We start from the raw sequence: 20,542 nt of genomic DNA, 5'->3' as shown, positions 1-20,542 counted from the left end.
CCTAAATCTGGCCTCATTTGACTCCCAGGTTCGAGCTCAGGCCCCCCCAATACTACGGCCCACCCCATTTGACTCCCAGGTTCGAGCTCAGGCCCCCAAATACTACAGCCCACCCGTGGGGGGTGGGAAAAGTTGATCCTCAGCAAGTGAGGAGAAGGTGCAGTTCATTTTCCCAGACAACCAATGGAATACCTCTGGTGTCTCTTCCCTCCCACCTGCTCAAGGCAGAAGTTAGGATGGCGTCTTCCATTTTGGCCTGTGTGCACATGCAAGTGTGGAAGAGTGTCTGGGGGGGGGGGGGAATATGGCAAGAAGGCAATCCTGCCGCTCCACTTCAAGGCACTTGGCACTTCAGACCTCTCCCTTGCCTGCAAGACACCCAAGCGAGACTGCTTGTCTCTGACAGTACACACCCTGGTACTCTACAAGCAGCCCCTCATTCTGATTAGCTAGGCTTTACTCGATGGGAGCCAGGCCAGCGTTTGCAGTCGGAGCACAGAGAGGGAATCTTGGGTTTCCACACCAGTCGCTGGGTCCCCACCCAGTTGCAGGAGAGAGCCCACATTACGATGATGAGGCCCTTGGTTCTTCCTGGATTGGAAGCCTGCACATGTAAGTCAGACAGGCAGGCAGGCAGGCAGCAGTGCCAGGGTAGCTGGGAGGAAGAAGGTTCTCTGGCCTCCAAAGGGTAAGATGCTCCAGAGAAGAGCAGGCCCAGTTTTGCCAACAGCAGAGAACAACTGGGTAACAAGGACAGGCAGATAATGTCACTTCAGCGCCATTGAGTGTAGCTGGGGACACAGCCATCAAAGAGGGCTGTGATTTTGTTGAAGAGAATATTACGGGCAGGGCTCATGACCCTTAAGTGATCTGTTCTGCTTTCTTTGTCCTTGGAAGAAGAAGACTGGCTACCCACCACGAATGCCAAATAACATCTGGACAGATTCTTCCTGGGTCCCTTACATAACACTCATCAGTTTATCTTACTAGTTTTCCACTGCATGGAGCCTGAGCCAATTAACTCCCTGCCAAACCCCAGAATGGATCAGATTAGTAAAGGATCCATTGGTCCTATTCCTAACACTTCTCTTGGCTTTGTGACTTTGGGCAAGTTCTCCAGCCTCCTGCCTTCCAGCTGTGAAAAGAATACATGTTACTAACTCCAGAGAGATCTCTAGTTTTTGGATTTACATGTCTCTTTGTCTCTGTCTGTCTGCCTCTGTCCAAAATGGGCACTTAAAATCCTGCACTCACTCTTAGTTGGCTTGCCAGCACAGTACCACTGTGCAGCATTTTGCTAAATTAAAAATCCCAGGCTGGCCCAGCCTGGCTCCAAACTGAGATCTTCTAGGTCTCAGCTTCCTGTGTAGCTAGAATAATGGGTATGGACCTAGGCTTGCAATGGTAGCTCATGCCTATTGTGCTAGCTAGTCAAAGAACTGTGTTTTGAGGATCATGGTTGGGAGCCAGATGGGGCAGAAATGTCTGAGAGACTCTTTAATTAACCAGTAAAAAGTAAAAACAAAAACAAGACAAAACAAACAAACAAAAAAAACAGAGGTAGGGCTCCAGTGGTAGAGTGCAAGCTTTGAACAGAAAACTTGAGACAGTGCTTAGATCTTGAAGTCAAATCTACATACCAGCACACACAAAAAACAATTGTAGGCTTTCGTCTTCTGGAATGAACTCAGACATGGTCATCCCAACAAGATGTGTTATAAGTGAGGCTGTAAACTCAGTCTGGACTTTGTGATGCTGTCAAGGGCTTTAAGCTCTCTACCACTTTCCCCTCTAGAAATTGGTTCCACCATCTACAAATGAGTAGGAATAAGCTTCTTTGTGGAACTATTTGTGCTAACAAATATGGGAGACCTTGCCACATGCTTGACTCTCAGAAAGGAAGACGATAACTCATAAATGTCACTTGTCATTCATTCTGCTTAGTCCCAACGTCCCATTAAGTTGGGGAGAGTCTTACACTGTCAGGCTGTAGATTCCACTCCTTGATTCCCACCACTGAGCAGAAAGAGCTCATATCACTCTAGTTGCAATCTGGGGAATGAGAATGGACATTGTGTGTCCAGTAGGCACACAAATCCAACACTGAGCATTTAAACCAACAATAAGATTGCATTGGTGTGGGAAGGGGAACCGGGAGAAATGGAAACATATGTGATACTTAATATTATTTTATGCCTGAACTTTGCTGTGTATTGCCATGCTTCATAAGGTTAGAGTGTTATTGTTTAATTGATTCAGGAATAATTACTGAATTATCAATTCTTCTTTAGAAGAGTGTAATGTAATAGTAAAGAGCAGCTAAGGATTAATCATAGGACCTGTATTCTACTCTCAGTACTGGAGCAAGTTAGGTACCTTTGTTCCTGCTAAGACTGGGAAAGATTTTTTAAGGTGAGTTTTCTGAAGTAAAAGGATGACTGAAGTGATATGATATTGCTAATAGTTTTGATCTTACTGTGTTTTCAGCAGGTTAATTAACTATATGAGCTTCAGTATCTTATACACTGAGAGTACTCTGTGTGTGTGTGTGTGTGTGTGTGTGTGTGTGTGTGTGTGTGTGTGTGTGTGTAGATACTGGGGTTTGAACTCAGGGCCTTCTGCACTTGCTTAGCTTTTTTCTTCTCAAGACTGGTGCTCTACAACTTGAGCCACACTTCTACTTCTGGCTTTTTTTTCTGGTTAATTGGAGATAAGAGTCTCTTAGATTTGTTTGACTAGGCTGGCTGGCTTTGAATCAATCCTCAGCTCTCAGCCTCTTGAGTACTTAGGGATTACAGGAATGACTCAATAGCTCCCACCTACAGTGTATCTCCTTTACAGTGCAGAGAGTTAGATGAAATTCAATCAAATAATGTCTGCAAGAAGTACTTTTCTTCAGTTTTAAAAAATATGTTCAATACTGGCATGATGTGCATTCAATTTTCCAACAGAGTTTGGTAAACCATGATAATGTTTTTAAATAACAGGAATGTGTGTGTGTGTGTGTGTGTGTGTGTGTGTGTGGTGTTAAAAAAGAAACTGGTTTATCTTTCCATAGAATTAGCCTGTGAGAATGTACATAGTTCCATCAGAAAAGGAACATGAGTAAGAGAAGGAACCTCAGGATGTGAATGAAACTGTTTTCATGATCTCCAGTTTCTGCTTCTGCCTGTTTGAAAACTCACTCATTGGGAGTGAGGTGATGGTCCTTGGTCCTTTTTCTTGGGCTCCCTCCTTGGTTTGATTACTTCTAAGCACTGAGCCCCAGCTACCAATGAAATGGTGGGATTTGCATCCTCACCTCAGAGGGTAGGAAGCACCTGGAGCCCTGAAGGACAATCCCTCTGGATACTGATTTTGTGACCTTGGAACGAATACCCAGAAATTCATGGACACTGATGACCACATCTTAGACCTGAATCGTCAATCTAGCATGTGTCAGGCCACAGTTGAAGATCAAGTTCTTCCTTCTCTCAAATTCTCAAAAACAGTGAGGTTTTATCATTGGTTTAGAAGAGATTTGAAGCCAAACAGAGTCTGGTACAAGGATTTGAAGAAGATAGATTTACAAATAATTAGCTTTCTGCTGAAAACTTTCTAAAAATGTTTCTTGGTGAATACAACAAATGTAAATATTCCTCTAAACTGTACAGAGCACAATGAATTTAAAGGGGGCTTGTTTCCTCTCCCCTCCTCTGCTTCCCCCTCCCACCCGCTGATTCTATGGGACAGACATACATTCATTTATCCAAAAGGCATTTTTTAAAATTAACCAATCATTTAATTTATGGTTATCTTTAAGACACGGGGAATCACAATAAAGCATGAGATGTAGTTTTTGTCTAGCAAGAGGCTCACAATCTAGCAAAGTACATAGAGAATTAAATACTTGCATTTCATGCAAATGTGTCCTGATAAATCCCATTGCAATTCCTTTGCAACACAAAGAGTGGCAATCCTGGTGGCCAGAGCAGGGGCAGCTACATGGACACTGGAAGGGAGGAAGGAAAGGCAAGAACACAGAGAGTATACGGGAATACTTTCTTTTCCACAACCAAATGGGGTTCTTTAAGAAGACCCTGCTTAAAGGAGAAAATTACCCAAAGATGAATAGAAACACTGTGACACCTACTGCCCCTGGCCTGGTTCTTTCATGGACATTTTGAAGCATGACATCCCATGTAATGATAAAGCAGAACCAACATCATTGTCCAATTTTTATGACAGAAGCTCAGAGAAAGCCAAGAACTTGGTAGTTAAGTGACAGATGTTGGAGTCAAACAATTTGGATCAGCTGATATGCACAGCACTAGGCCTCTCCAAGTTTCTATATCCTCTTCTGTGAAGTGGGAATCCTACCCATTCTTATCATAACAACAATAGCAATAAATATCTATTCGGAAATATTTGAGAGCTCTATGGGTTGGTACATGTTAAGCTAACATTGTTTGATCGCTGGCAGATACTAAGCACTAAGTATTTATTATGTTAAAGAATTCAGTTTCTAAAGTGGTTGGGCTGGGATACAAATCTTGGCCAGTTCTTTCAACCATTACTCTGCCTTCTCTTTTGAAATTACTTTTCAAATCTTGACAGTGCTTCTCCAATCCTATCCTTCTTTGTATTCATCTCTGTCCTGAGGTTTGATTACCTGGATCTTTCTCTATGACCAGCACAGAACTAAGGTGGCTGCAAGGCTTGTCTGCTTAAGTTATTCCTTCCCAATTAGAGGAAAGCATTCTCCTCCAGTTCTCTTTCTATTGTTTTATTTCACCTAGCTTTAGAAAAGGCATTAGAGCAAAGATTACGTGTGTCCCTGGGCTTTCTAATCTGCAAAAGCACACAGAACTTTAGGCTAATTATTTCTGTCTATTACAACACCTCATCTATATTGATGTTTATAAGTATTTCCTTCTTCAGTTTTGAAAGGAAGGGGTTTGTTTAGGCATGGAGAGTTGACTATGGAACATAATAGGTGGAAAGAATCCTAAATGTCTTTGTTGTCTATCTTAGCCTTATGTCAGGACACTTTGTGAACTTGGCATCACATTCTCACCTCTATAAAATAAACTCTTTATGATATTGTTGTGAAGATCAATAAGATGAATATGAATCATTAGTGGGAATATTTAACAATCAATGTTACCTCTTCTCTCTTCTGTTCGGAGACATATTTGGAGAATTTCAGAAGATATTGTCTATCAAATAGTGGATAAAGAAGAAGGAACATTGCCTGGAGTTATTCCCCACTTCATGGATGAGGTTCATCTAGATGAACTTGCAAGACGGTTTTTATCTTTTCAGAGAATTGGGAGTAATGGTCTTGTGTTAGAGCAAAGTCCGACTGTTTTCACGAGTGGCAAGGGAGCCCTTGTGGAGAGCTTCACTTAAAAGTTTTCCAAAAGGTCTTCTGTAAAATCATTCCATCTAACCCTGATGGTAGCAGCGACAAAGATATTCAGGTTACCCTGTTTTCCCAGCTTTCTTCCTGCATCTTTTTCATTCCCCTTCCCAAATATTGGAGTTCCCCAGTGGGGCCCTAGATAGGCCTCTCGTTATGGTCAATATCTCAAGGGCCCCTAAAGAGTCAGAAGTCAATGTGTTCTGATTTCAGTGTTTTTTGGCAACTCTACACATTCACCACTGCTCTGCAGATGCCCTCTGAAATCCAGACTTCGTTGCCTCCCTGACATTTTCTCTGAAGGTCTAATGAATACTTCACCATGAGCCCCAGCTGGGTCCCGGGCCCTCTGAAAAACCTTCTGAATATCACTGAGTAGCACAGTTGTGGCTAAGGCCCACAATCTCTAATCATTCCCAATGCCTCTCTTTCTCTCTGACAACCCAGTCTCCTCTTCCTCTGGCTGCAACCACGGTGCACTGATCACTTCTTAAGTTGCACATGGCAATGAGTTCCTACGCAGCCTTTGCTTCTTCTCATCTCCTCACAGAGGTCAGAGAAGCCCTGGGACAAGCTGTGTCAGGTTATGATACTTCTGAGCTAAGGGGCAGATATTGTTCTCAGTCCTAGGACAATATCTGACTTCTCCCTCCTCCTTCCTTCTCTTCTCTGACCACTTGTACCCAATTACTTTCTCCCTTGCTCTCCATCTCCTAACACATTGCCCTGGATTGCCTTTCTCAAATACTCCATCCCCACTCACTGCCTTTGCATTTATAATTCTCTCTTCTAAAATGTTTGCTGCTGAGGTCTGCTTGCCTGGCCCCTTATCCGCTTTAAGTCATCTTTGTCACACCGAGCCTGTCACTGTCTGCTCTCTGTCACAGTGCAGCAACCTTACCCCACATGACCCTTCTCTTTCCCACTCTTTCTCTGTTTTCCAGGATATGTAACCACTTTCTAATGTGCAGTCTAATTAACAGCTATTTTGTTTGTTCTCTACAAAGGTAGAGATTTTGTTTCATTTTTATTATTATTTTTTCCTTCTGTGGACCTCAGTGTCTGGAACACTCAAATGATGTTTCCATCTAATGGTGCTTCTTTTGAAAGACTCAGCGGACTTTTATAAAGTAGAAAATGCACTTTAAAATTTTTGTGCTAATACTGGGGCTTGAATTCAGAGCTTTATACTCTCTCTTGACTTTTTGGCACCAGACTGGTGCTTTACCATTAGAGTCAGACCTCCACTTCTGGCTTTTTGCTGATTAATTAGAGACAAAAGTCTCACCAATTTTCTGTTCAGGCTAGCCTCCAACCACAATCCTCTCATCTCAGTCTTCTGAGTAGTTAGGATTACAGATGTACACTACCAGTGCCTGGTTAACAAACAGACACTTTTTTTGTTTGAATAACACAGCAATTGGCAAATTCAATGTGCACAGAAACTGTGTTTTTCTAACCTTGGACCTGGAAAGAGTTTTCTCTTCCCATTTTGCTGCCCCGTCGGAAGATCCAGGACCATGCCCACTGCTGTATTCCTTTTTGAACTGATTAATGCTGTCTTTGTGATAAGGGCTTCAGTACAAAGTAATCTGAATTCCTTCCTTCCTTGGGTGCAAAGAAAAATTGACAATTTAATCTGTATTTTCCTCACCTATGCTTTAGCCTATTCATTTTTCTATTTGTTTTCTGAAGAGGAAGATGTGAATATTTTTGGAATACAATACTTCACTATCATAATAAACTCTTTCTTAACTATGTTCTGGTTGCATCAAAGAGATATCTTCAGGGATAATAAATTTTTATTTCTTAGTAAGGCTTTTTATAAGTTGAAGATTTAGAAGTTACTTACAAATATCATGTATTCTGTAGTCACACACAATCCAATGGCAATGTATTATTTTGATATTTACTCATAATATTTGTATTACTTGCAGATATGTTTTGCTAATGAAGAAAAAGAACTCATTTTCTATGATATGCATCTCAGAAAGTGCCCAGTTTATTTCCACTTCAGAGCTCAAATTCACAATTTTCTTTAGCATACACAGTGTTTGACAATTAATCTGAAGGGTTGCCGTCTCATTATAATATCCCTTTATTTTCTACGCTTATGTCTTGCAGACATTTTCTGCCAGGCAAGCTTTTTCCAATAAATGGCATTGAATGACTGCATTTTAGGAATACTAGTTTGGATTTAGAAATGATTATACAGAATAAAAACCTCATTTTGTGGTACAAATGGACATAAATGTCCTGTAAATATTCCTAAGACAATTGGCTATGGTTGGGAGTGTCTTGCATGGCCATCAAAAGGTGCCAGGTGACTAACTTGAGGGTAGAAACCAAATGATTTGGCTCCATTGATTAAGCTGTACAGATGTGTTCATTGATCATAAAATGTTCAGAACCTACTTGATATTCTAATGATTTTTGCATTTAACAAGTAATCAAGTAATAGTTTTATTTATAAATTTAAATTTTCAAAAATTTCTTCAAGTGGTTGTACAAGAGGGGTTTCAAGTCAATATATCTATCAGTAAAAATCATCTTGATCAACATCACCCCTCCCATAAGGGGATAATTATGAGGTCTTTCTCATAATTATCTTATTATAAGACTATTCATTATTAGCTTAGCAAAAGTCAACTCCAACTCTGTTGTATTCCTCCAGCCATTGAAAAGTAGATTTGTTTACTTTTGAGGGCAGCTTCTGGCCCTTTGGATTCCAATGCCATTAAGCCCATAAGACAGAGCGCTGCACCAAATGATTGATGTCATTTGAGGTGGACTACCTGATGTAGCAGAGTTCTCACAGCAAATCCAAATGCAGCGGTCGATAATCATACACTTAGCAGTTACCCCTCCACTCTTTAACAGTGTGCTTCAAGATCTCCACTGAAACCATCTGGTCTGCCTCTCCCACTACATATTCATTTTCCACTCCTGGAGCTCCTGTTGAGTTCAGTGAGAGCTCTTGGCACCTTGGCTGGCAGTAGAGCAACAAGCACAGCCCGGGATGATTTATATTTGCAGGGCTTTGCAGCTAATCAGCAAAAAAAGAAAAAGAAAAAGAAAAAACCCTCATCAATCTTTTCCTTTCCTCCCCAGGAAGTTGGACTATTTACTTGTATTATTTTGTGGATGATGAAATTGAGGGCTTATTTTTGTTTTTCTTTCTTTTAAAATAAGGAATAAAAGTCCTTCTTGATGACCCTAGACTCATCGTTGACAAGTGGCCTTCTAAGAGGCAGTAGTCTTCTAAGAGGTAGTAGTAAACATTTTGTTTACTCAGCAGAAATGGCATTGTATGGAGGCCCAGAAGAGGCTACTGCATTAAGATAAATCTTTTTCTTAATGTGAACATTTTGTCTTGTTTTGTTTTACAAAAGGTCAATGGAACAGCATTCCTGCTTGGCTGCACATTGATCAAGATAGATCAAGAAGACCTCTGATGTCCTTGCACACACAGGGTGTTGTCCAGATTTGGTCACTACCCACTTGTCTAGGAACCGGCAATTCCTGAGGAATGTGCCCTGCTTCTTCCCTTCTTTTGGGATACGATTGCACTAGAATCATTGCCTTGGTAAAATAAATTTAGGAGCCTCCCACAGTGGAACTGACAGCAGAAGCAAAAACTGTCAACGTACCTCCCCCCTCCCCATAATGGGAAACTTCTCAAGGTTTTCCCAGCAGTGCATTAGGCAGTGCTGTAAGAAGCCACTGTTGTGCGCGTTTTGAGACTTCACGTCTTCCATTAACCAATTCTCAGACAGAAGACCAGTGTCTTCATTTCCCATGTTGTTGAAGTACTTTACATAGACTTTAACCCAGTTGCTAAATTGCTTGAATTTGTTAAATGTACAAAAGGGCCTACTCCCCGTTGATGGAGTGAAAGTAGATGTTTGATTAAGTAGATCGCTAGATGTGCTTTTTTTCCTCTCATCTGGATGTGTTAAGGGGGTATGTTTGAAACTTAGCACTCAGTTCATGCCTTTCAGAAGGGGAGGGAAGAGGGTATTTAAGAAGGTTAATAATGACAGAAAGAGGAATTGACACCACAAAAGAAAAAGAATCATTCTAGCATTTCGTGACAGTTCAAAGACAGATGTCGTTGGCTAAGTGAGAATCTCGTAGACATGGGGGTAATATACACCTTATATGCATATGGATTAGTGAAAGCAGACTGTCAAGTTGGGGAGTGTAAGATTGTCAAATATGAGACATAGCTGCAGAAAACCTGGGGAACTACTTACTATTGATTTCTTCACTTAAAGACCCAATTCTGTTATTTTTTTCACAGACAAAAGACCAACTAACTACTCAAAAGCTGAGGCAGGTCAAGGTTGGAATGGGACGGAAGCATTGCACTGGCACCCCTGAAGACAACAGGCTTAGTAATCTATCTTTTTTAAAAATCTATTTCTTTTCATCTTATCTATGCTCATTGACTTTTGTTTCAGTAGATCGTAGCTCATTTAATAGGACTGTGTGTAATTCTAGCTTCCCAATGTCCAGCAAGGGATCTTAGAATTGCAATTGATGTGACCCCAGACTGAAGAACTTGTATTTGACATCTCTTAGAATTACAGAAATAATGGCAATCAATCTCACTGGGTTGATTTGGGGGCTTTGCTGTCACATGAGATGCTTCTGAGTAGGTAATATTGACCTTAGGCAGTTAGGCACCTGGGTAGGTTTGGTAGCTAGCTGCTGTTGGATACTGCCTGAGCTATTTTGGCTTGGTAAGGTAGATAAGAAGTCAGGAGACAAGGTTGTTTTGGTCATGATTCTCTCTCTAACCTTGGGAAAGTCATTTAGTTCACCTTCCTAAGCTTTGGGCTCTATGTTCTAAGATGAGAGGGGTTGACAAGATGTTCTTTCTGAACCCCATAGGCTGATAATCCATGGGAAATGTGGATCTTGGCAATGTGTGTATCTTCATGAAGCTGACATGAATCTGAGAACAACTATGGGAAAAAAAGCTTTGCTACTTGCTCTTCTATGTGTATCCTACCTTTTTGTCTTTCAATGACAATGCCATTCCAGACAACCCCAACATTGAGAGCTAATTATATTAAAAGCAACCAGGAATCAATATACCTGCAAACATGTGGTCATAACCACTAACTCGATTACTTATTAACCTGTAATGATTAAGCCCCTCTGGCCATACCTGGATAGTCTGGTATCTGAACTATGTTTTTAGCCCTGAAGAAGTTAGGAAGCATTAGGCAAGACTCACACATCTGTGTGTGTGTGTGTGTGTGTGTGTGTGTGTGTGTGTGTATGTGAGAGAGAGAGAGAGAGAGAGAGAGAGAGAGAGAGAGAGAGAGAGAGAGAGAGAGAGAGAGAGAGAGAGGAGAGAGAGGACAGACAGAGAGAGTGAGGTGAGGAAGAACAATTGTGAGGGGGGAAGAAGACTCCAATGAGAAGAGGGAAAGGGAGAATGATGGGGGAGGGAAGAGGAGGCAGGGGGAGGGGGAAGGAACTTTTAGTACATAATCCTGCACATCTTACTTACAGGCATGAATTTCCCGGGAAAGTCTTCCCAACTGAAGAAGACAGACACCTGGTGAAGAATGGCATTCTGGGAAGGCTGCTTGCTGCAGAGGCAAAGGGAGATTTAATAAAGATGAGTTAACATGGGACTAATATAAGTGTATTGATCTGGGGAAAATCCTGAACTCTGTAGTGAGTTAGGCTGCTGTGGTAAGTGGGAAATGCTTTGGGGGAAAACCCATAACTTTCCCCAATGCTCATGTAAAAGTGCCTACAGCAAGGAAAATGAGCAGAAAGAGCTTCAGGTCTTACCTAAGTGAAAAGACTGAGCTGCTTTTGAGGAGAGGCAGTGAAAACAAAAATCACAAGTGACTTCAGGTTCAAAACCATCATGTGCTGTAAGAAGAACATGAAGACTCTATGAAAAAGTATTGAAAGAAAGAGGAAAAATATTTATGGGTAAAGATAATCTGACAATAAGCACTATAGAAATGTGCTCAAGAGCCAATAATAAGTAAATACATCTCTGACTAAATTCTCCAAAAGGATTTCATGTGGGTCAGTCTCATTTTCTCGGTAGGAAAGGAGACTGTCTATAAAATGTTATGTGGCTACGTGTCACAGGTCTTTATTGGTTGGAAATGCATACTGCTGAATTTGTGGGTAAAATAAGCTCTTTTCTGAATACTTTATTATCTTTAAGTAAGTGTACAAATTAATCACCAAAGCAGTCTATATACAGTGCACCTTGGTCATGGTCACCCTTTACAACATTTTCATCTACTCTTCTCAACCAACCCTTTCCCTTCCTGATATTAATTTTAGGTTATGCATTTTAATTATTTTCCTTATTTATTCATTTATTTATTTATTTTTACACAAAGAAGCTGGAAGTGGAACTTTGGCTCAAATCCTAGAACTCTAGCTGTGATCAAAAAAATCTCAGGAATAGCACCCAGGCCCTGAGTTCAAGCTCCAGGACCAGCACCAAAAAAAAAAAAAAAAAGGAACTGGAATCAAAATGATGGAATTCAGAGTGGGATGTACTCTAAGCAAATAGTGGGTTGGGAGAGAAGCAGAAATGATCTTCTTTAATGAGGTATGTTCATGTGTGTGTGTGTGTGTGTGTGTGTGTGTGTGTGTGTTTATGTGTGTGTGTGGTGTGTGCCATTAATACTGAGACTTGAACTTTTAACAAAGCAGTGTATGCTTACAATGGATCTTCATTTGTGTCACCAGGGCAAAATCTTTAATTACAACAATAAATAAAAAATATTTAAGAGGTGGAGCCAAGTTGGCAATGTCTTTGAAGTTATTGATGATGGAGGTTCACTCTGTAATTATTTATTTTTACATCACGTGAAACTTTCTGCGATAAAATGTTTTTAAGGAAGAAAATAAAACAAGAAGATTGTTATTATTTAAATTTAACTACTATGTTAAAGAAAATTTTTGCAATGTATTTGAAGGAATGGCTACATTTTTTACTACAAAAAATGTTCTCACAAAATAACAACCAAAGAAATAACAAAAGTGAACAATGGACTTAATTACATAATTTACAAAGGAAATACAAAAGATATCTGAATGAGAGAGAATATCCAATTTAGTGGAGGGTAAAACTGAAAACTGAAATGAATGATGAGGCATGATTTATCATACCTTGAGATTGTCACCAAGGGCCTGGAAATTGGGCATCAATGATGGGATTCCCAGAAGGGTTTAGTGAGCAACCTTACCAGTATAAATTATCTGGAATTGTAATTTTAAGGAATCCACTCAGAGAAAACAGATTATAAAAAGAAAGTGTGTGTGTGTGTGTGTGTGTGTGTTTCAAACTTTGTCATTAGAATGAAGTTTTTAGGGAAAAAATATCTTAACTGCTCACCACAGATCAGAGAGTATTTGATATATTCACAGAAGTTAATATTTTAGAGCTTTCAAGTACATGATATATGTCTATTTACTAAGCTAAGGAGATACCCACTATTCATAGTTTGGTGGAAAAGCAAGTTATAAGAGTTCAAAGCATTCTGAAGATATTATAAATAATGCATATATAAATATGTATACACATAATGTGTGTGTGAAGGCCATTCATGAAAATGTTAATATTACCTGTGGGTAGGAAGTTCTTGAATGATCTATATTTTTTATCTTTTTCTTGACTGTTGCCACATTACACTCTGTTTTTTAGAGAAAGAGAAGCAGTAGCTTGAATGAATAAATAGTGCTCTAAAGCAGCTGCACCAAGATCCAAAGGTAGGAAAAAAATGCCTCAGTTCAAAGGGAGAGGGGGAGGGAGGGAAGAGGGACAAGGATGAGGAGAGGGAGGAGGAAGAGGGGAGGAAGAGGAGGAGGGGGAGGAGGAGGAGGGAGAAAGAGCACATGATAGAGTATTAGTCTTTTTTTCTCTTTTTTTCTGTCCCTCCACAAATTAGAGGATACCTATACTCACTGGTGAGACTGTTCTCTAACTCAGCCAACTCCAGTTTTAATCCCTTCCAAATACACCTTTAATCCTGGAAAACCCATACATATAAATAAAAAAACCATATATACTTACAAAACGACACACATGCATACATATAAATATGGATTGAACTCAAGATCTTGAATACAGATCCTCAGATCTCCTAGCTAGGATTACTCTGGCACCCTAGCATTAAACCATGTATTTTAATAAATATAATTGAGATAAGGCAGTTAATTGTTTTTACAGAATCAAAAAATAATAGCAAGAATCCAAATTGCTTCAAAATTATGTCAAAAATATAAAAAGTCATTGCTGAGACAGAATATATATAATGAGCAAATACTAGTAGAAATTTAATGTACTGAAGAGATAAATGAATTCAAGACTATATGAGGCAGTTATTTTGGTAGTTGACCTATTAATTTTAATAAGAAAATATAATTTGAGGCTCATTGGAAAATGGTAAATATAACCTGGTTATAAATATATCTCCAAAAGCACCTATGGTGAGCGATCACTTGCTTTTAGCCCTCCACGCTTAACTACCATAAAGGCCAAATTAAGTGAAAAATCCTTGCACTGGTGGCTCATGTCTGTAATTCTAGCTACTCAGGAGGCTAAGATATAAGGATAACAGTTTGAAGCCAACTGGACCAGAAATTTTCATGTGATTCTTATATTGTATTAAGCACTTAAAAGCTGGAAGTGGAGTTGTGGCTTAAGTAGTACAAAAACTCAGAGACAACACCCAGGTCCTGATTTTAGGCTCTAGGACTGGCGCACATACATGAATATGTAAAAATAAAAAATAATGATACATTTTCAGCTCATATGCCAAATTAAATACATGAAGCACTGACATGACACGAAGATGAGAGACTTTATATTCCTCCCCTCTCTTCCAAGCAAAACTTCGAAAGAGAAAAATGAAGGGAATCAAAGTGTTTTGAAATAAAATTGAATAGTAAAACAATGTTAAATCACCCTCTTGAACTATTGATTGTTATTTTTAGTGTGGTGAAATACCTGTAGTATAACACTGTAATAACTATCTGCTTATTTACTATTTCTTGTGCTAGTCTGAGGGCTTGAACTCAGGGCCTAGGCACTGGTCCCTTTTTGTTTCCACTCATGGCTGCTACTCTACCATCTGCATCACAGTACGACTTCTAGCTCTTTGATGGTTAGCTGGAGTTGAGAATTTCACAGACTTTTTCTGTATGGGATGGCTTTGAATCTCTATTGTTCAAACTCAGCCTCCTGAGTGGCTAGGTATGAGGCTAACTTTGTAAAAAACATTTTAAACTGTATGATTCAGTAGCACTAAGCACATCCACAATGTTTAAATACTGTCACCGCTATTTCCAGGAGAGATTTCTAGTTTTTTTTTTTTTTTGCTGTTGTTGTTTTTGTTTGATGCTGAGGATGGGATTCAGGGTCTTAAGCACACTAAGGAAGCAAGTGCTCTACCACTGAGCCACAACCCCATCTGCCCCCTCTAGGAACCATTTTGTCCCTCCAACAAAAATCTGATACTCATTAAGCATCCTATTCACCGCTGTCCCCAACTCCTTGAAAATATCCATCTTCTTTGGATCCATCTCCTATGGATTTGAACTCTTTCACTGAGCTTATTTTTTGATGTTGTAGCATGAACCAACATCCCATTTCTTCTTGTTCTTTATTTTATTTTATTTTTGTGCTATTCCTGGGACTTGAACTCAGGACTTGGGTGCCATCTCTCAACTAATTTGCTCCAGGCTAGCACTTTACCACGTAAGCCACAACCCTTTTTTCAGGATTATTTTTTGCCAGTCCTGGGCTTGAGCTCAGGGCCTGAGCACTGTCTTCAGGTTTTCTCAAGGGTAGGGCTCTACCACTTGCGCCTCAGCACCACTTTCTGCTTTTTTCTATGTATGTGGTACCGAGGAATTGAACCCAGGTCTTCATGCATGCTAGGCAAGCATGCTACCACTAGGCCAAACTCCCAGCCCCCCTTTTCAGAATTTTTGTGGTTAAATGGAGATAAAAGTCTTATGGACTTTTCTGCCCAGGCTGGATTGGAACCATGATCTTTGCCTTCTGAGTAGCTAGGATTACAGGTATGTCCTCCGGTGTTCAACATCCGTTTTCTTCCATAGGTGAGCAGCTTGCACTACATGAACACACCACAGTATGTTTAGTCATTCATCTGTTGATGAACATTTGAGTTGTTAGTGCCTATAAACTCTTGTGAATACAGCTATCATAAGCCTTTGTTTGATCATGTCTTTAAAATTCTTTTGGCAATAAACTTAGAAGCAAATCTTTGGATCTATAATTATTATATGTTTGTCTTATTAAGGAACAGCTAGACTTTTCCTGTATATGCAGCTATGCCTTATATATATTTGTTATCTGATATATTGAATTTATTTGTATTTGGTTATATGAAACTTGATAGAGAAGGGAAATGGGTGGTGGGTGGGGGGAGGGTAATGGGTACCAAGACATGTGAAAGGGTATCAATGTATGTGAATTAATGCACCTTCTATCTGTCAAATATCACGTAACCCTTTTATTAATTACAATAAAAATATATAAAAAAAATCCCTGCTATCAAAGTATGAATGCTTTTATTTCTCCATATTCTTGTCAGCACTCATTTTCTCCCATTTTTGCTGTTGTAGCCATCCCAGTTATTGTAGTATGTCATCCTGGCCTTGTTTTGTATTTACTCAACAACTAATGACATTGAACATCTTTTTTGTGTACCAGCTGTTCATTTTTTTATTTTGGAGGAAGTCTAGTCAAGTCTTCTGCACATTTTAAGTTGACTTTGTTGTTGTTGAGCCCTAGGACATATATTCTGGATATATTTTTGTGTGTGTGCCAGTCCTGGGGTTTAAACTCAGGGCTTGGGGACTGTCTCTGAGCTTCATTTATTTATTTATTTATTTATTTATTTATTTATTTATTTATTTATTCTCAAGGCTAGCCACAGGTCCACTCCCAGAATTTTTGGTGGTTAATTGGAGATAAGAATACCATGGACTTCCTGGCTGGCTTTGAACTGTGATTCCCTGATCTTAGCCTCTAAGTAGCTAGGACTACAGGCATGCCATGCGGCATGAACCACAAATGCCCAGCATATTCTGGTTACTTCTTATCTTTTGGAGGAGATATGGTGCCTTCCATATCCCCATATCAAGACTCATAACAATATGGTTTGGAAATATACTTTCTCTACATATTTGCCATTTTACTTCCTTATAGCTCTCTCTCTCTCTCTCTCTCTCTCTCTCTTTCCCTCTCTCTCTCTTCCCCCACCTCCCTCTCTCTCTTTCTGTCTCCTCATGTTGATGCTAGGACTTGAGCTCTATGCCTGGGTGCTTTCTCTTAGCTTTTTTTGGGGGGGGGTAGGGCTGGGGGAGTCATGGGGCTTGAACTTAGGGCCTGGGTGCTGTCCCTGAGTCTCATAGGGAATTCTGCCCAAGCTGGATTCAAACTGCATTCCTCAGGATTATAGGAGTAAGCCACCCCACCTGAGCTACAGCTCCACTTTAGGTGTTTTTTTTGGGGGGGGGAGGGAGAGGTGTTAATTGGAGATAAGAATCTTACAGACTTTCCAGCCTATACTGGCTTCAAACTACAATCCTCAAATCTCAGCCCTTTTAGTAGTTAGGATTACAGGTGTGAGCTGATATCCAGTTTCTTATAGATTTCTCGATACCCTAAAAATTTTCAGTTTGATGGAATCCAGCCCCATTTATTTTCTTTTGTTGATTGGCATAATTTAATGCCATTATAATTGTATTTTTGTGAGTATTCATATTTTTCAGTGAAAGGAATCCTAGCTTATTTTATAATATATAATTATACATTTAATCATAGTTTCTCCCTTTATTCCAAAGAGCTCTGATTAAAATGTCTGTTTATACCAGGTGCCAGAGGCTCACACCTCCAATCCTAGCTACTCAGAAAACTGAGATATGAGACCTGTGGTTGGAAACCAGTCTAGGAAGGAAAGTTTATGAGACCTTATTTCCAATTATTTTTCTCCTTGAGGAAAAAAAAAAGCTTCAGGGCCCAAGCCCTGAATTAAAAGACTCTGGGCTCTCTCTCTCTCTCTCTCTCTCTCTCTCTCTCTCTCTCTCTCTCTCTCTCTCTCTCTCTCTCTCTCTCCCTCTCCCTCTCTCTCTCTCTCTCTCTCTCTCTCTCCCCCTCTCTCTCTCTTTCTCTCTCTCTCTCTCTCTCTCTTCTCTCTCTCTCTCTCTCTGTCACTATTTGTAATTTTTTTAAAATATATGCTCTTAAGGCATATGCTCTTAAGGATAAAGCTCAGTGGCAAACCTGAAGGAGAAAATGAAACTCATGGCACAAATGGAAAAAAAATTGAACACAGCCCTTCAGAAAAGTGAATTTGTTCATTGAAATTGTAACCAGTTATGTGTTGTCTCTGATGCTTCATAAATAAAAAGATTGTAAGCTGTGCTGTTACTTTTTCTTGAGAAAACATAATAACAACACAGTCTCCAGCTACAGATGTTAATTCTTAAAAATGATACCATAGCTAATGTTATTCTAGTTCCTATGGAACAAAGGTAGCAACCAGCTGGATTGGTAGCCACAAACCAAATGTATGAGTTCATTTTTTTGAGAGGGTGGGGGTTTATAAAACAGTGACATAATTTAAGTTTTTGTGAAAATTGATCCCAAATGAAAGGTGTTAAGAAAGCACTGTGACAATTCCATGCAGAAGTACTGTATTGCTGAGTCTGCTGTCAGAAAGCTCATTACCCCCAGAATAAAAAGCATGGATGCAGAGATATAGAGATAGCAAATGGGTGCATTAAAAGACAACATTACATGTCATTACGGGATTGTAAATTAAATTAGTGAGATATCACTGCATACATGCTGGAAGGACAAGGGTTTAAAACTCTGACAACACCAAGTGCTGGCAAGGATTGAGAGAAACTGCAAATCTCATTCATTGCTGCTAGAAAAGGGAAAATTGTATGGCTGCTCAGGAAGCTAGTTGCTATGTTTCTTGCAAAATTAAATACATGATGACCATTTCTTGCTAGTTACTAAGATGTGGTGAAAATTTGTGTTTCCACAAAAAGTCTAAACAGCAGCTTTATTCATAATTATTCAAACTTGGAAGCAACAAAGATATCTTCAGCAGGTGAATAGAGGAATGAAACTGTAGGGCATGCAGACAAAGCAAAAACCATTGACTACTGGAAGGAAATCTGCTTGTAAGGACATGAAAAAAAATCTCAAAGAAGCCAATCAGAAAAAGTGGTACAGTGATTATAATAGTATGAAATTTTTGTTATGGAGACAGTAAAGAGGTCAATAATGGGCAGGTGTGGAGGAGAAGGAGGGATGCATAGGAGGGGCATCCAGGATTATTTCTGCAATGGAAGTACTCTGCATGAGACTATGATGCTGGATGCCATCATTGAAAGGCCCACAGAATATAAACATCAAGACTGACCTGTAATGTAAGCTGTGGACTTGGGTGATATGTCAATATAGACTCACTCTACTGATAAATGAGTCCCTTTGAGGTGAGATGTTATAGTGAGAATCTGTATATGTACAGAGAATAAGAGAAATCTTTGTGCCTTATGTTCAATGCTCCTGTACACCTAAAATTTCCCCTAAATAATACATACTAAATCCATGGAAAACATAATTATCCAGTGTATTTCAAAAAATAATTATCCAGTGTAAGATGATTGCAGGAAACTGGACGTTAAGACTAAAAATTCCCAGTGCTGATGGGAAAATGGCAGACACAGTATTGATTCCTTAGCCTTAAACTAAATGCAATGAAAGTACAGAAACTAAACAGAAATCAAAACAAATGTGAAATTCCTTCAAATCCTGACCTCCAGAGTATGGAAGCAGATGGATGGTTACCTATGAGGAGACCAGAAATCACTGCAACAAAACAGATTAGTAGGAAGATATTTGATTATTCCTCAAGTCTTAGATCATGTGACACTGGGGCAATTACTGACTCTCCCTTCTCCTTCTCCCCCCATCTCTTCCTTTCTCCTCCTTCATCTTCCCTCCTTTTCCCTTTTTTCTGTGGTTTTTTTTTGGTCTTCTCCCTCCTAGTAACATTCTTTCCTTTTCCTTTCATTACTCCTTTCATAATCCTCAAGAAGGGTCTAGGCTACTGATTGCATTAACTATTGAATGTTATCAGAGCAAGAAAGAAAGCTAGTTAGTGTACACTGTAGAGAATAAGGACACAAGGATGGCCAGCTACTCCAGGCATTTAACTGCCCTACTCTTCCAATTCCCATCCTCCTAGCTATACAATTATAACAATAAGGATGTTCCTCTAGTACAGCTGCACCTCTGGGGTGTGGTCCTCCAATTTGAGCATGTATGCCACATGTAACCTGCAGGGTTAATTGAAACAATGGTGGATCCCTAATCCCAATATGGCTGCAGCCATGCTTAACCAGTTCCGGGGTGCCAGGTGCTGCCCACACTCACGTTCAGGGGCCCATCCTTTGGGGAACACTTGAAAAGGATGAAATGCCAACTGAAACATTTCCTGCAGTTCTACAAATACTAATTACTAATTTGATGGAGTTGCTTTGGACGTCCCTTAAAATTTCCTGGGGAGTATAATTTACCTTTCTTGAATACACCTAACCAGGGTGGCTAACACCAGGAATATGAACTCATTAAATTAGACATCTAAAGAGTGTAATTACTTCCAATAGCCACAATAGCAACAAAGAGGATGGCAAAATATGAAAAATATGATTGAATGCTCATAAATGAATATTAAAATTTCAAAAGAACGACATGTATTGTGCCCCCCCCCCTGCTAGCACAGTCAGATCATCAGGTGCATGCACGGGGCTCTCAATACCCCTTCTGTCTGTGCTCATCTTTCAGAGGAGCTGGACTTTGAATTCAGTCACTGAATATTCCTCCAGGGAGAATGATCATTAATTCTCAGGGAGATACATATGCTTGAGTGTCTCTTTCCCAGTACTCTAAAGCGGCCCTGTTTATGTACCTTCTTGACCATTTTCAGCATTTCATCTTCTTGTTTGAGGTGTTCATTACTACCTGTGTGAATCAGAACATCTTCACTGTAATAATATAATGGAAACAACACGTAAAAGGAGAAATTGCTTATTTTA

The sequence above is a fragment of the Megascapheus bottae genome, chromosome 5 (assembly GCF_031878675.1).
Source record: "Megascapheus bottae isolate mThoBot1 chromosome 5, mThoBot2.hap1, whole genome shotgun sequence".
NCBI classification, from domain to species: Eukaryota; Metazoa; Chordata; class Mammalia; order Rodentia; family Geomyidae; genus Megascapheus; species Megascapheus bottae.
Note: the sequence above shows the minus strand (reverse complement) of the source record.